The 16,423-nt window shown below is 39.2% G+C and overlaps 1 long non-coding RNA gene across 2 annotated transcripts; it reads right to left on the reverse strand.

Moving 5' to 3' along the window:
• Nucleotides 1–498: 498 nt before the first annotated feature.
• Nucleotides 499–10,810, reverse strand: LOC116406596. 2 transcript variants are annotated; one of them, XR_004219600.1, is made up of 6 exons: nt 10,774–10,810; nt 9,161–9,218; nt 7,405–8,479; nt 7,106–7,185; nt 1,927–2,009; nt 499–918 (listed from the first exon to the last, which is right to left on the reverse strand). It is a non-coding gene; the product is annotated as an uncharacterized LOC116406596 (long non-coding RNA). The 2 variants fall into 2 exon arrangements; XR_004219599.1 differs by having other exon boundaries at nt 7,106–8,479.
• Between the last annotated feature and the right edge of the window lie 5,613 nt (nt 10,811–16,423).

The following is a 16,423-nucleotide window of genomic DNA, read 5'->3' on the forward strand; positions in this document are numbered from 1 at the left end:
AAAGGGGTTGCTCACCAACTTTTACTATGATGTAGAGAATAATATTCTGAGACAATCTGCAATTGGTCTTTTTTTATTATTTGAAGTTTTTTTAGTTACTTCATATTCAGTTCAGTTCAGGAGCTCTCCAGTCTGGAGTTTCAGTAATTATTTGGCTGCTAGGGTCCACGTTACCTTAGCAACCAGGGAGGGGTTTGGATGAGAGACCATTATATGAATAGGAGAGGGCTTGAATAGAAAAAAAAAAGTTGCAAAAAGTAACAATAAAATTGTAGCCTCACAGAGGAATAGTATTTAGGCTGCCGGGGTCAGTGACCTCCAAATACTGGACACCAAATGAAAAGGTGCTTAGAATAGGTTAGTCTATAAGATATTAAAAGTTAACTTAAAGGTGAACCACCCCTTTAATCACTGGGGGGGAGGCAATTTGTCAGGCGCCCAATCATCACTAACCTCAAACCAAACAATAAAAAATATACATTATCATTTTAAGGTCTACTTATTCTTTAAGGTGCCATAGGAAAATGTCTAGTATACACCTGTATTGTACTTGCTGTCTAGTATCTGGTTATTATGGGTTTAAGTTTTTCATTTTATTTGTTAAAATACATGGTACAGGATGAATGAAAAGAAAAAGACAGAAGGATTTATACACGTTTATTATTTGTGTATGATAGGTTGGTAATGTACACAGCTTTTTATATTTCCATTTAGTTCCATCACACTGCATCTTGTAGGAAATCTGCTGCCTGCTTGTGTTGCACTGAGGAGAAAGCATCAAACCCACTGCCTTGTGATGCTGCTTTTTATATCTTCTTGGAAAACATTGGGGCCTCTTTATATCCTGGTAGGAACAATTAACATTTCTGTCCTGATTGGGTTCTGCCTGGAAAGTTTCCTCCTCTTCCAGTGTTAACACTGCAAAGTAATGGAACAGGCAGGATTACTATTTCTGTTCCAAAATATAAGTATTTCTCACATGTATATTAATTAACAATAGAACCTCAGAGTCAAAGAGATTTTGTTGGAATGGCAGTAAGTGAGTAGCACTTCCATCTACTGGAAAAAGAGGAATATTGCAGGAATAAAACATTGTCAGCCACTTTTGCAACAGCGACACTTTTGCAACAGCACCACCTGCTGGTCAGTTCCTATATCTCAGTCAGAGAGATATACCTTCAGAAGGAAAACAGCCAAGCATTTTGCTGTTGCTCTGCTCAGGAAGGATTTGGGAAGGGGCATCTGATCTTTTTCCTGAACAGAGCAACATCAGAACACTTCTCGGTTTTCCTTCTGAAGGTATATCTTTTTGACTGTACAGTACTGTACTATCTGAGATTTTAAATGAAAGTTCTGAAACAGCAAGACACATGCCACAGATAGCAGGCATATTGTTTGAGTAAAGTAAATAGGCAGGGTAATTAGATTATTTAGGGTAAATTATGGTCAACTGGGAAAGAACTGGGCCTATAACCTACTTTGATCTGGAGCGCTTGCTTCTCTAACTATTAATGCATAGCAACTGAATTGCTCTTAGCTTTTACTGCTCTGGTGCAGGCAACATAATGAAAGCAACTACTTAATTGGTTGCTTTGGGTAACTGGTGCACACGGATCTCTTATTATTTATAACAGTGATTCCCAACTAGTGAGTCCTGAGCTACATGTTGCTCACCACCCCGTATGATGTTGCTCCCAGTTGCCTCAAAGGTGCCATTTTTTACATCTCTGGCTTGGAGACAAGTTTTGGAAGCCCAGAGACACAGTTTTACTCCAAGCAGATCCTTTTTGCAGCTAGCAATCCACATGGGGCTACCAAATAGCCAATCACTGCCCTTATTTAACATCTTCAGAGAAACTTTTTGATGCTTCTGTGGCTCACCAACACTTTTTACATCTAAGTGTGGCTCACAAGTAAATCTCTTACCCACTTATGAACATTGGAGACTTTATCCATCTGATTAGATCTGCTTTTTTTCCTCTTTACAACAATCCAGCAAGCTTCTGCTCCTAACATGTAAAATATAAAAAAAGAAATCTTATATATTCGTATCTTTAAAATGTGTGGTCTGACATTACTTCAGGATTGAATAGGCAAAAGTGTCAGTTAATGAAACTTCACAGACATACAGTAGCAGTAAAACTCAGTTTACTCATGGCATGTACAGGGCACAGGCGTTCCCCTGTACTGAGTACAGTTCAGCCGGCACATTTTATCCTGTAGTAGAGTTGCCTTTAGGCAGCTGCAATATCAATTTTAATTAGATATGATTCAGTTCAAAAAGTTGATTGGATCACCCAAAGCAGTGCATGACAGTATATATCATAACTGCTTGTAGGACATAAAAGGAGATGCATACAAATATCATGTTCCTCCAAATTAGTACAGGTAAGGGACCTGTTATCCAGAATGCTCTCGGTAAATCAACTAAAAACCCCTTAATTTTAATTAAAACCCAGTATGAAGTTTTTCCTCCAGTAAGGATTGATTTTATCTTAGTTGGGATCAAGTACAAGGTACTGTTTTATTATTACAGAGAAAAGGGAATCATTTAACCATTAAATAAACCCAATAGGGCTGTTCTGCCCCCAATAAGGAGTAATTATATCTTAGTTGGGATCAAGTACAGGTACTGTTTTATTATTACAGAGAAAAGGGAATCATTTAACCATTAAATAAACCCAATAGGGCTGTTCTGCCCCCAATAAGGGGTAATTATATCTTAGTTGGGATCAAGTACAGGTACTGTTTTATTATTACAGAGAAAAGGGAATCATTTAACCATTAAATAAACCCAATAGGGCTGTTCTGTCCCCAATAAGGGGTAATTATATCTTAGTTGGGATCAAGTACAGGTACTGTTTTATTATTACAGAGAAAAGGGAATCATTTAACCATTAAATAAACCCAATAGGGCTGTTCTGCCCCCAATAAGGGGTAATTATATCCAGGGTCGGACTGGGGGGTGCAGGGCCCACCGGGGCTCCCGCCCCAGGGGCCCTGCAGGTGCCCCAGCCGCGTCCCCTAACCCCCCCAAGGGCCCCCCTAACCCCCCCGAAGGGCCCCCGCCTGACGTCCTCCCCGAGCGCGTATAAATTGAACGCGTCGGGGAGGAACAGTCAGTAGCGGGGAGCGCCGGCAAAGGTCGGACTGGGCCGCTGGGGCCCACCGGGATTTTTCCCGGTGTCCCGGCGGCCCAGTCCGACCCTGATTATATCTTAGTTGGAATCAAGTACAGGTACTGTTTTATTATTACAGAGAAAAGGGAATCATTTAACCATTAAATAAACCCAATAGGGCTGTTCTGCCCCCAATAAGGGGTAATTATATCTTAGTTGGAATCAAGTACAGGTACTGTTTTATTATTACAGAGAAAAGGGAATCATTTAACCATTAAATAAACCCAATAGGGCTGTTCTGCCCCCAATAAGGGGTAATTATATCTTAGTTGGGATCAAGTACAGGTACTGTTTTATTATTACAGAGAAAAGGGAATCATTTAACCATGAAATAAACCCAATAGGACTGTTCTGCCCCCAATAAGGGGTAATTATATCTTAGTTGGGATCAAGTACAAGGTACTGTTTTATTATTACAGAGAAAAAGAGAATCATTCCTAAGAATTTGAATCATTTGATTAAAATGGAGTCTATGGGAGATGGCCTTCCCGTAATTCAGATCTTTCTGGATAACAGGTTTTCAGATAACTAATCCCATACCTGTATTTCAATTCCTTATTTAGAGCTGACAACTATTTATATTCTCAGTGCACTTGCTATGCTGGATCGACGGCATCAACAAAAGAATTATCTTCAGTAGCATCTTTCACATAACAGAGACAAGAAGGTTTCAGTTAGAATGTACAGGGGACTTGTATCTCAGGTTACATATTGTACCTCGATTCCACAACTGACATACAAAAAAACAAGCCTGCCTATATTCAATATATACTCTCAGCAGCTAGGAAAGTCCCCCGTAGCAGATTAGAAAACTACAGGGGAAATGGGGGTGATAAACGATAAGGCTAAGGCTGGGCTGTTATAAAAGTATGGAGTCTGAACCTGCCAGTGGAGTAAAACCTTCACAGAAGGCAGGGAATACAAAGAAGGGAATAGTTTTACATTATTTACCTTCACCCCTCCAATTTTTACATAGGATTAAAAAGTTATAATGGCCTTTCAAAGAATGTCTGGTAATATTGTCAATAAAGGCAACAGTCAGATAAAGATTAACCATAAACAGGAGAAGGGCAGGCATTGATTGCATTAGGGATTTCACCACCATTCACTGTAGATCCTATAGTGCAGGATGCTATATAGTTGGGGTCAGACTGGAATTTAGTAAACTTTGATAGAGCAGACTTTTACGTCATGGGGATTAGCTTAATGTTATTGCTACACTCTCTTTTATACAACATCAGTGATGCATGGAATTCCTAAGGAAGCTTTGATGGCTTCCCTGGTCTGGTCTAGCAGTTTACAGAGACAACTGTAGCTGTTTTTGCTGGGACCCAAAGCAAAACATACTTTATATATTCTATATATATATATATATATATATATATATATAAATCTCCCTCTCTCTCTATATATATATATTAGGGATGGACTGAACCCACTTTTTTGGGTTTGGCTAAACCCCCGAACGCACCAAGCAGGATTCGCCCAAATCCCGAACGGAATCCTGAATTTTTTTCACTGCCCATTTAACCCTTTCCGAATTCTAATTAGCTAATTAGGTTCGGCTGGGACCACAGATCCGGCCGAAACTGAATACTTAAAAAAACGCCGGTAATCGGTGCATCCCTACTATATATATATATATATATATATAAATTTTCCAACCGAGTCGCACTCCAAATTCGTTAAAAAGAATCCTTTATTAGCACATCTTTAAAAAGTTCCATATGATATCATCCAGTACAGCAAATATGAATAATAGTTAGACATACCACCTAAGCGCAACGTTTCGGGAAACTTTGTACCCCCTTTCTCAAGCGCAGCGGCGTGGCCATCTTACTTTTTCAAAGCACGTCAACTTGTCATTCCATACTTAAAGAGAAGACGGAAGTGACGTAGCGAGTCACCATGGAGACCAAATACAACAGAGCATTCAGCCTACATGGAAGTCGATACACCCATCCATCAAGACAGCTTATACATTAGCGAAACTAATACAAAATATTCCATTAGTGACATATATATCATAAGGGATAGGTTTTCCCAACACAGATCAACTGTTAATACGGGTAACACCACTTTACCCGTCTCTCGACATTGTCTTGAGATGGGACATACATCAGAAGACCTAAGATTTCGTGTTATACAATATATCCCTCCACCTAAACGAGGTGGTGATCGTGTTTCTATTCTAAAAAGAACTGAGGTTGAATGGATACATCGATTAAATACACTTGCCCCTAAGGGGTTAAATAGAGATTTTGATCTACATTTGTTTTTGTGATTTATTTGATTTTTTCTACCTAAATTAATTATGTACTATATCTTGCTACTCTTTAAGCGATCCCTAATATGGAGGTTGAATGAGTATACAGTGCTGAGCTCTTTCCCTTATGATATATATGTCACTAATGGAATATTTTGTATTAGTTTCGCTAATGTATAAGCTGTCTTGATGGATGGGTGTATCGACTTCCATGTAGGCTGAATGCTCTGTTGTATTTGGTCTCCATGGTGACTCGCTACGTCACTTCCGTCTTCTCTTTAAGTATGGAATGACAAGTTGACGTGCTTTGAAAAAGTAAGATGGCCACGCCGCTGCGCTTGAGAAAGGGGGTACAAAGTTTCCCGAAACGTTGCGCTTAGGTGGTATGTCTAACTATTATTCATATTTGCTGTACTGGATGATATCATATGGAACTTTTTAAAGATGTGCTAATAAAGGATTCTTTTTAACGAATTTGGAGTGCGACTCGGTTGGAAAATTTGTATATACACAGATGGACTCGCTGTGAATGGAGTTTAACACGCACCCATACTTCTACACTGAGACTGAGTGCACCACAAGTTGGATTGTTTATATATATATATATATATATATATATATATAGGTATGGGACCTGTTATCTGGAATGCTCGGGACCTGGGGTTTTTTGGACAACGGAACCATAATTTGGATCAACGTACTTTAAGTCTACTAAAAATAATTTAAACATTAAATAAACCCACTAGGATTGTTTTGCCTTCAATAACTAATTTTATCTTAATTAGGATAAAGTACAAGGTACTGTTTTATTATTACAGAGAAAAACATTATTAAAAGTTTGAAAATAGAGTCTATAGGATATGGCCTTCCCATAATATGGAGCTTTCTGGATAATGGGTTTCCGGATAGCAGATCTCATACACGTATATACAAAATTATTTTTTAAAAAGGTCATTGATAGTGTCCCTTAAATACACAAACCTGCATCTACTCTAAAGAATTGCTCTGCAGCATAACACAAACAGATCAGTTATCTGTAAGAACATCAGTGACAATGTCCCCTAAATACACAACATTAAACCTGCAAAACCAACAGGCATCCGAGTCCTAGTGTCATGGGATAACATCACATATAGTTTGTATTTTTAGCTATTATTCACTATCTGAACTATCAGAACACTTACTGAATCTCTAAAAATAAATCAATGTTTTTCTTTTTACAGAGACATAACTGATTCCGCAGATTAAAGGGAAACATAATAGTCTGAGCTACTGGGATTTGTTCCACTCCCTTCTTTTGACAATAGTCAGTTGCTTCACTGTGTACCATTCTGTACGGAGGGGGGGCACTAAGGGGCTCTAGCACCCCCTGGGGTAAAGAATGGCCCCTTAGGTCTCTCTGCTTTCCAGTGAATCTGCGCCCAACATGGAAAGCAGAGGGACTTCAAATCCCAGAATCCATCATACCTCCCAATGGAACGAGGTGAGGAGTGGTTGCATAACAGTCAGCCTAAGAGACGTTGGGAAATGGTTCATCATAGTATTATGGTTTCTTTTCAGAACAAAAATACATTTATATTTATTTTCCAAAGTTTTTTAAGTCATAAATTTAGCCATTTGTTGCACAGGCAAATTTGTCTAAAATTGGAAATTATCTTACTTGGAAATTCTTGCTTGAAATGTTCCCATATAAGGTTTCCACGAGGAGTGCAGATGGGGACTATGCTGCCAGACATTGTGCTTGAAAGGGTATAAAAGTTTAAAAGTATAAGAATTTCCATTATAGAGTATATGTACGAATGTCATCTCACAGATACTCGTTGGGAGTTCTATGTATATTCAGATACATTCATATTCATATATTAACTACTGGGTTATCCAAAATGTCATAATGTCTATCAGGATCAAGAGATCATTGTGTGGAGATTCCAATGAAGTGAATAGAAAGAGCAGACTTACCAAGCCGGTGAGGGTAGCACTTCTGCATCCCAGACGCAAAGCTTCAGGCGCCTCTGCAATGTCTGAAAAGCAATTTCTTAAAAACTGGCATTTTGGAGCTACAAAGAGCTCCTTCTGAGCGCAACGTACAGCCATAGTAAGATCTTAGTAGAACTAAACTGGTCCGGGAGGAGAAAATGATTGCACTCCATTTAGATTTATGAAAGCTGTGCATCTTCAAGTCAGATTGTTGGTGCAGAACCTGACTTTGTGGCTGGTATCATGGGCTCCGGGTCCTTCCATATCATGCCGAGGGACACTTTCGCAGAATAATCCTGTTGCATTTCCCTGCTTACCCATTCTGCTACATACCATATTATTTTTCTTTTAAATTAGATTGTTTTATGTTTAGTGCTTCTTAATTCTACATCATGTCTTATTTGCTCCAATATGAAATCTCCTACTTAGCTAATTAAGAAAATGTAAATATATTTTGTCATCCCTCCCCACGCAGTTTCTTTAATTGATTTTTAAATGACTTTCTACGTTTATGAATCTTTTTTGATCCTATTTTCTCTTCATTTGCTTTTGTTTGATAGGCATGGTTCCAAACGTCCCTTGAATCGAAGATACTTACACTAGGCTACTCTAAATTATTTTGGGCTTGGAATAATAAATATTTTATGAGATTGTTCTATGGTTTTTTTAATGTCTCTTTCACCTGTCAATCTTATTTTTTTTCTGCAACTTTAAAAAAAACACACATCCAGGAGTTGGAGGTTTTTTGCAATACAATATAAATCCTGCCACGGACAAATGAAGTCATGAAAAACATTAACTTTTCAAAATATCACATTTTAAAGTCAAAACGCACGCTCACGCACATACCTTTCCAAGACAAAAAGCCAAAACAAACTTCAGTCTAAAGCTGACGGCACTAGCCAGGTCTCTGCAGGCCTCACATAACAAAGAGGTCCTCCATAGACGGTCTATGGGATTATTTTTGATCGGAAGGACAATACTTACTGCTAATGGACAAAAAACCTTCTTTAAAGGTGAGGTTCAGGATAAAGAAAGCCTTAATGAACAGATTGGGCTGAGAAGGAAAAAAAAACATTTTTTACAATTTCGGAAATGTATTTAAATACTTTCTTTTGTTTTTGCAAACCAATATTGTAGGTCTTACAATGCTCACAGGAGCCAACGATCAGATCTATCTGTTTTATATTCCATTAATTGGATTCCATAATAGCAGGGATCCCCAACCTTTTATACCCCTGAGCCATATTGAAAGAGAAAAAGTGTTGGGGAGCAACACAAGCATGAAAAAGGTTCCTGGTGGTTCCAATAAGAGCTATAATTGGCTACTTAATAGCTCATATGTGGACTGGCAGCCTACAGGCTCTGTTTGGCATTATACTTGGTTTTTATACAACTAAAACTTGTCTCCTTACCAGGAATTCAAATACGAGCACCTACTTTGAGGCCACAGGGAGCAACATCCAAGGGGTTGGTGAGCAACATGTTGCTCGCGAGCTACTGGTTGAGGAAGACTGCATAATAGTATGGGGCATTCTAGAAACATACAGACTGTTTAAATGGCTCCTGATGAACGTGAGCCAAATTTGTGAATGTGATAGGGACCATAGACTATAAGCACCACTGGGGTAGAGATTGACGTGAATGAGAAACAATCTCTGTGCTGTAAAAGTGCATTGGGTTGTATTAAAGATTTAAAAAATATCTTTCTATCACTAAATAAATAAATATATCTTACCATTTTTATTTCCAAAGTTCAGAGTGGTAAAAAGAGAACCATGGGAGCTGTGGGAAGGCTGTGTAAAGACAAAAAAACATGTTTATGAGTGCGAGAGCCATATGGGGCTATGTAATGGAAAAAATACGGTATTGTGCACAATTTTTAAGCCAAAAGTACAAAAATATATTATACAGGTATGGGACCTGCTATCCAGAATGCTCGGGACCTGGGGTTTTCCGGATAAGGGATCTTTCTGTATTTTGGACCTCCATAACTTAAGTCTGCTTAAAATCATTTAAATATTGAATAAACCCAATAGGGCTGTTCTGCCCCCAATAAGGGGTAATTATATCTTAGTTGGGATCAAGTACAGGTACTGTTTTATTATTACAGAGAAAAGGGAATCATTTAACCATTAAATAAACCCAATAGGGCTGTTCTGCCCCCAATAAGGGGTAATTATATCTTAGTTGGGATCAAGTACAGGTATTGTTTTATTTAGAGAAAAAGGAAATCATTTTTAAAAATTAGAATTATTTACTTATTAAATGCCATGCCCTTACCACCCAGGTCATTTTGTAAAGCATGGGACAAGGAACTTGCCACCAATATTCCAGAGGAAGCCTGGAATAGAATCTTTAGTACCATGCATAAAACATCCAGAGCCTCTAGAACAAATGAGGCGATCTTCAAGCTGGTAACAAGGTGGCATCACACACCGGCGAAACTAAGTAGAATGTACCCCAACAGCTCTGACTTATGTTGGAGATGCAATGATCACAGAGGCACTCATACACATATATGGCTGACCTGCCCCAAAATACAACAATACTGGCTTGAAGTTTTGGATACAATAAATCATATTACGAAATTCAACCTCGATATTGGAGACCCCGCACTAATCCTACTTAATGTCCGTCTACGCAGTAATGCCACCATCTCAGACCCTCTTACGTTACATATATTACAGTCAGCGAAATCAATCATTCCAAGAAAATGGAAATCAATAAACCCCCCACTATTCACAGAATGGCTAGCCAACACAGAGGATATTAGGCAAATGGAGGAAATAACCTTCATGATGCATAACAAAAGCCACCACTATAGGAAAATATGGACCCCCTGGATAGAATATCTAAGATCACTATAACACATTATCGAAAGACAGCCATCCACAAAGGACATTCTATAAGTATGATTCACAAGGTATAGTTAACTGAATATTTACTGAGAAATGTAGAAATGACTTGATGACAGCTTGCCTGAAAATAAAATTGTAAAACAATGTAAGACTAACATTTGTAATGTTCCCCTCCCTACCCCTCCCTTCTTTCCTTCTGTATCCCCTCCCCATATTTACAAAATGTTAAATAAAGAATTTTCAAAAAAAAAAAATAGAATTATTTGCTTATAATGGAGTCTATTGGAGATGGCCTTTCCGTAATTCGGAACTTTCTGGATAATGGGTTTCCGGATAAGGAATCCCGTACCTGTATTGCAAAATGCTATTTTTTTGTGTTATATTTGTATTTTTTATATACTTGTATTATATTTATTGTTATCCATTTATAAATTTCACTATGTTTTTTCAGCAGTTTCCTTATTTCTTTTGGGGATGCCAAGTCACTTACCTGCACAGGTGTTTCCTCTTAGAAGTGTAGGAACGTACTAGTATCATACAGAACCAGAGCTCGTATTTATATAGGAGTCGGGCTCCTAGCCTGTTCAACAGCTTTTCCTTCTGCATCACTTTGTGGAATGTGGTGGTTTTCTTTAATTAACGTAATGTCAGCAGACCATAGCATAAGTCTGTCACCTTCCTACTTTTATGGTATATTTGCAATGTCTAGGAATGTAAGTGACGAATTAAATTGAAAACGACGCAGATCATTTGAAATATCTTCCTAACCCTGATGCATTGGTTTCTTCTTTGTACATTGCCTAATTCACTGTAAGACAAGCTGGGGGTTTGGACGTGGCCAAGGTGGTTGGAGTGGAGCCAAAGTATGAATCTTTGGCAATCGTACCATTATCAGATATATTATACAATTAAGTGCTAACTTTTTCAAATAGTTGTTACAGGATTGATTGGTAATTTTGGGCCATAGGAAGCCTGAATTGAAATTGAATTGAAATTTGAAATTTAATCTGAAAGTGAAATGTAAAAATGTTATTAATTTGAAAGTAGAAAATCCTGGGGATTCAGTTACCAAGATCTGGTGTAGGTACTCCTCACTTCTAGCCAACGTGAACCTGTCAGTTGCTTATTGTCTTTGCAATGATTTATGTTTTCTCTGTATGTGAAATGTCAAAAACTTGGCAAGAGAAACTGTGCCCTAGCTTCCTTTTCAGTTCCTGTGCCATAAAGGTGGCCATACACCTTGACAAAAGAGCAGATATTTGGCCAAAGTGTGTGTGCTGGGCCATATTGTGCTGACCTGGTTGTGTGGCCCTTGGGCCAATGATCAGATAATAACGAAGGCCAATGCAGGTCGGGTCAACAAGCCAATGGGGTCTTTATCCCAGTGGGTTTTTAAAACCTGACCAGATACCTGGGAGGAAGTCAAGAAGGACCCCTGCATGGGCAGAAAAGTTGCCAACTCAGTCTGAAGGGGCCTAATCGGCAGCTTAAATCTGCCCATCTATGGTCAACTGATTTATTTACTGTGATGCACAGAGGTCACATGATGGAGAAAACTGTACATTGGTACAGACTTGACTTCAAAAACACCACACCACCTTGGGATAGTGAGCATAATGCTGACTTTCCAACACATCATTTGTCTGCAAATTTGACTTGTATGTATGTATGTATGTATGTATGTATGTATAACTTTATTTATAAAGCGCCACAAGGGTACGCAGCGCTGTACAGTCTTACAGAATACAAAATTACACACAGGGAGGACAAGTGATATAATAAATAAATACAATAAATACATATATGTAAACATATATATATATAAGTGCCATGTGGTATGAGACACAGTAGGAAGGAGGTCCCTGCCCCGTAGAGCTTACAATCTGAGTGGTTGGGTAACATACAGGCACAAACTGGAAGGTAAGAGTGCACCAGGTATGGGCATTTGCCCTTAAGCGCAGGACTGGGCAAAATAATGTCTTAGTGCTCCAGAAGGTAACAGCTGAGTTTTTTTCTTGGTTGTCTAATGTGACATGCTGAATGCCTGTACACGCAATTTTGGGGGAATTAGCATTGGTAGGCAGGCAGGCATGCAGAGGATCTGGAGCATAGAGACAGGGACACCAAGTCTTCAGGCAAAACTCAGGTTTATTAAGGGCCCATTCTTCCCAACAGAAACATAAAGACAATAGTTCATACACAGTTCAGGGTTTTGAGATGTCCCTTCTTCAGGGTTCTCACCTTTCAGGGTTATTTCCACGCTCTGGAACCCTCAGGCTTCACACTAAGCCTTGCCGAGCCCTCTCAGCACTCATCCGTTTGGTCAGAACTCCCTCTGCTTCCTGGCAGTGGCAGGTGGCACCCCCAGCTCCTCTGGGAGTTCCTCACACAGGCAGCCCTCCTGCTCTGTGCCCTGCTCTGAGAGTGACCTTCACACAGTCACAGTTCAATTCCAACTCCAACTCTCTGTGTAAATCATACAGCCCTTTTATTGGCTGCTCACCTGCAGCCTAATCAGGCAGCTCCCTACAGCTGGCCAAATCAAAGCCTTAAAGGAGATTTACTCCAACACAGCATTACCTGCTGTAAAACCAGGCATTTTACCTTGGGCCATTTGTATCCCACCTTAAATACTGGTGGAAATACACCAAATAATGACCTTTCCCATTGCATCTCTCACACTAAGAACACCTCTACTATCAGCCAACTGCAGGAAGTAATGGAATTTGTCTGCCTGGAATGTCTATTGCTTCATCTAAACCCACTTTTCTTAGAAGCAAGGGAACTTCCTTTTAATTATGAATAGCATCTTGACAAACAAAGCACGGTTTTAGTTGACATACATTCTTATAACATATATAGTATGATCTTTTCTGCTTTCTACTCATAGGTCATACAGTATGTATGTAACATAATGCCATCTTCACTAAACAAAAAGGTTTGTAGGGTCCTAATAGTCTGAGTGGCCCAGGCCTCTAAATGTTTTTTGAAAAGTGTATTTTATTAATTATCGTACAAACAACAACAAGTAACTTACAATACAATAGGATAAAGTGCTAGTCTTTCTTCCAGGTCAAATGATACAATTAGAATAGACTCTATCTCCGAGGTTTGTTACAGGCGTTAAAGTTATGGTTATAACATTACAGAGTATGAATTTGGCAGCAGTTCCAGCGTATTGGGTCCATCAACCAACTGAGGTAGGTATTCAGGTTGTGAACGGTGGGAAGCCTCCGGGAGTCATAAAATGTATATAGGTGTGGAATTCCTCATTTGCCCTCTAAGTCACACCAAGGACCCCAAACTCTATCAAATTTATTAGGCGCGCCCCTAGTCTCATATGTAAGTTTATACAGGGGAGCAACAGTGTTCACTAAGTTCTTCCACGCTGTAATGGTGGGCAGGGTAGGGCCCATCCAGTGCATTGCGCCTGTTTTTTTTGCATAAAACAACAGTATTCTGTAGCGTAGCCGGGAGCTATTTTAAGCAATTATAATATCTAAGGCTCCTAGCAGACAGGTTTCCAGAGCAGTCACGGGTAGGGAAGGCTAGGTTATTCGAGAGATTAGTCACTGCTAACGGCCCATCTGATGCAACCTTAATGGTGTGATATACAGGTTATTAAAGATTTTATACTGTATTAATCTATCTTTGATAGTTATACATGGTGTCTGTTGCTTCTTCCCAATCGTCTTGAGTGAGTACTAGTATTTGGGAAGACCACAATACTTGCGTGGAATGGAAGGGTTTGGGGCCTGTTGAGAGTACATTTTTATATAAATTTGAGGTGAGCTTTCCTGTATTACTAGAATGAAGAGTTGCCTCCACTGTTAAAGAAATGAGCTGAGGGTGGTAAATTGGTCCCTGGACACTGATCGCAGCTGCAAATATTTATAAAAGGGAAGAGTAGGTTGTTGAGCTTTCTCTTGGATCTGTGCATATGTTGGGAAGGCTGAGAGCTCCATGAGATCTCCCAGATATTTGGTATTGTGGCGAGGCCAAAATATGAAATTGTGTAGTGATCCTAATAGTGGTAGATACTGGTTACCCCAGAGCAGAAGCCTAGTTGTGAGTAAGGGTGGGGGGTGTTTGAGTAGTGTGAGTGCTATGGTCCAAGCTTTATGCGGGGTAGTGAGAGTTGTTGGAAGTGGGGCTGTGTCTTTGAGGTGTCGGTATGGAAAATTACTTCCAGGGAGGCGAGTATTGTTGCTTGGAGTTGCATATTTGGGTTATAAGGGCCATGAATGAAGCACCAGTGCAAGTAGTGAATCTGCAAGGCTAAGAAATAGTAATAAAAGTGGGGGAGGGCAAGGCCTCCTTCCGCAAGGGGAGCTCATCGTTTTGTCCGGGCCATTCTGGGGGGTCGATTATTCCAAGCAAATGGTATGATAATTTGATTAAGTTTCTTGAAGAAGGTTTTAGGGATGAAAATCGGGGAATTATGAAATATATATAATAATTTGGGAAGATATATAAATGTATTATATTTATACAGCCCCAAAGTGAGAGTGGTAAATTGGACCATTGCGTCAGTCAGGTTTTAAGATCTGAGAGTAGGGGTTCTAGGTTACGTGTCACATATTTAGTAGGGTCTACATATTCCTAAATATTTCAATTGGTTGGCCCACTTTAAAGGTATATTGGATAGTATGGGCTGTGGTTGGAGGGGGGTCTACAGGGCAAAGAATTGATTTATCCCAGTTGATTCGCAGACTGGAATAATAACCAAAGTTGTCCACTTGTTGCAGCAGAGAGGTCAGTGATTCCCTGGGGTCTGCAAGACAGATTAGTAGGTCATCTGCATAAAATGATACCGTAATTTTTCTTTGATATTACCATATCTAAGTCCCCTGATACCCGGGGAGAGGCCTCTAAATGTTTGAATGTTCCAACTGGCTGCAACCTTTCCTTGTTGCTTAAAAATAGACACGCAATGAGACAAAATTGAAAAATATATTTATTATATATTTAATTCGGTGTTTTTAAAGCAAATAATTTTTCTACTAATCCACTGAAAAGCAGAAAAGTATCTGATTTGAAGCCAAATGCAGGAGCAAAATTAATTTCAGTAACCATAATGGAGTCACTTGAGCAAAACTAATTTAGAAAGTTTAGAATTCAATTGTAATTTCTCATAGATAACAGTGTAACAGTGCCGTAAGGCATGAAACAGGTTAGGCTGTTTGTTAAACATGTAGATTATATAAAGATTTTCTTTTACTTTTTTTACCTATGGCCGGCCTGTTTTACAACTGACCAGGTAAGTAAAATGGTGGAGGTGTTGCCTTAGTTTTGTCCCTGGACCAGGGGTTTTTACTAAATGGGGCACCAGCCCAGAGAAAGAATTTGGTTATTAAATTCATGGGGAGTAAGTAGCCCCTGCTCTTCACTGAGCATCAGAAATCATCATTTCTTTGAGATAAATGTAACTTCTGGTGCTCCATGAAGACTTGGTACTGTATTTTTATCCTGTTTTGGCTCAGAGAATACAATGTGACGTAGGGTTAGCATCAGTTAGAAATTTAATTGGAGGGTGTCAGTATTGGTTTAACCATAAATATATGTTTAAATGCCATCAAATAAAGTAAAAGGTAGTATATAAAGTTATGCTGTAAGAAAAATCAGTCCTAGTACATAAGCTTCTGGTGATGGTACATATTCATTATGTGCCATCACCAGAATTTGGAATGGAGTGTGTCAGTATTACTTTAAATGAGAAGGAAAGGTCAAATCACTGGGGGTGTCAAAATGTTAGGCACCCCCCAGTGATTGTATTCACTACCTGATACTCCAAGTAGCTGGTGCTTCTGTTAGCAAAATAACTACACCATCCCAGGGTACGTGCAGGCGAGCGATCCTCTCCCTTCTATTTTTTTTCACCGGTTGCCCATTAGAGTGAAAAGACGCACTTTAAAAAGAGCCAGCTTTTTTTTGGGATATATCAGGTAAGTGATCTTAATCACTGGGGAGGAGTACTTTCTACCTTCAACCTTTCCTTCTGCTTTAAAGCAGGAGATATTTGCTTCTTGTTTTATTGAACCATTACTCAAGTCACAGTGTGACCCTCATACAGTAGTTGTGCCAATGGCTGTATTTCTTTCATCGTGGTCATCGTGTATTTCGGTCATCGTGGTTCTAAC

Source organism: Xenopus tropicalis, chromosome 8 (genome assembly GCF_000004195.4).
Source record: "Xenopus tropicalis strain Nigerian chromosome 8, UCB_Xtro_10.0, whole genome shotgun sequence".
NCBI classification, from domain to species: Eukaryota; Metazoa; Chordata; class Amphibia; order Anura; family Pipidae; genus Xenopus; species Xenopus tropicalis.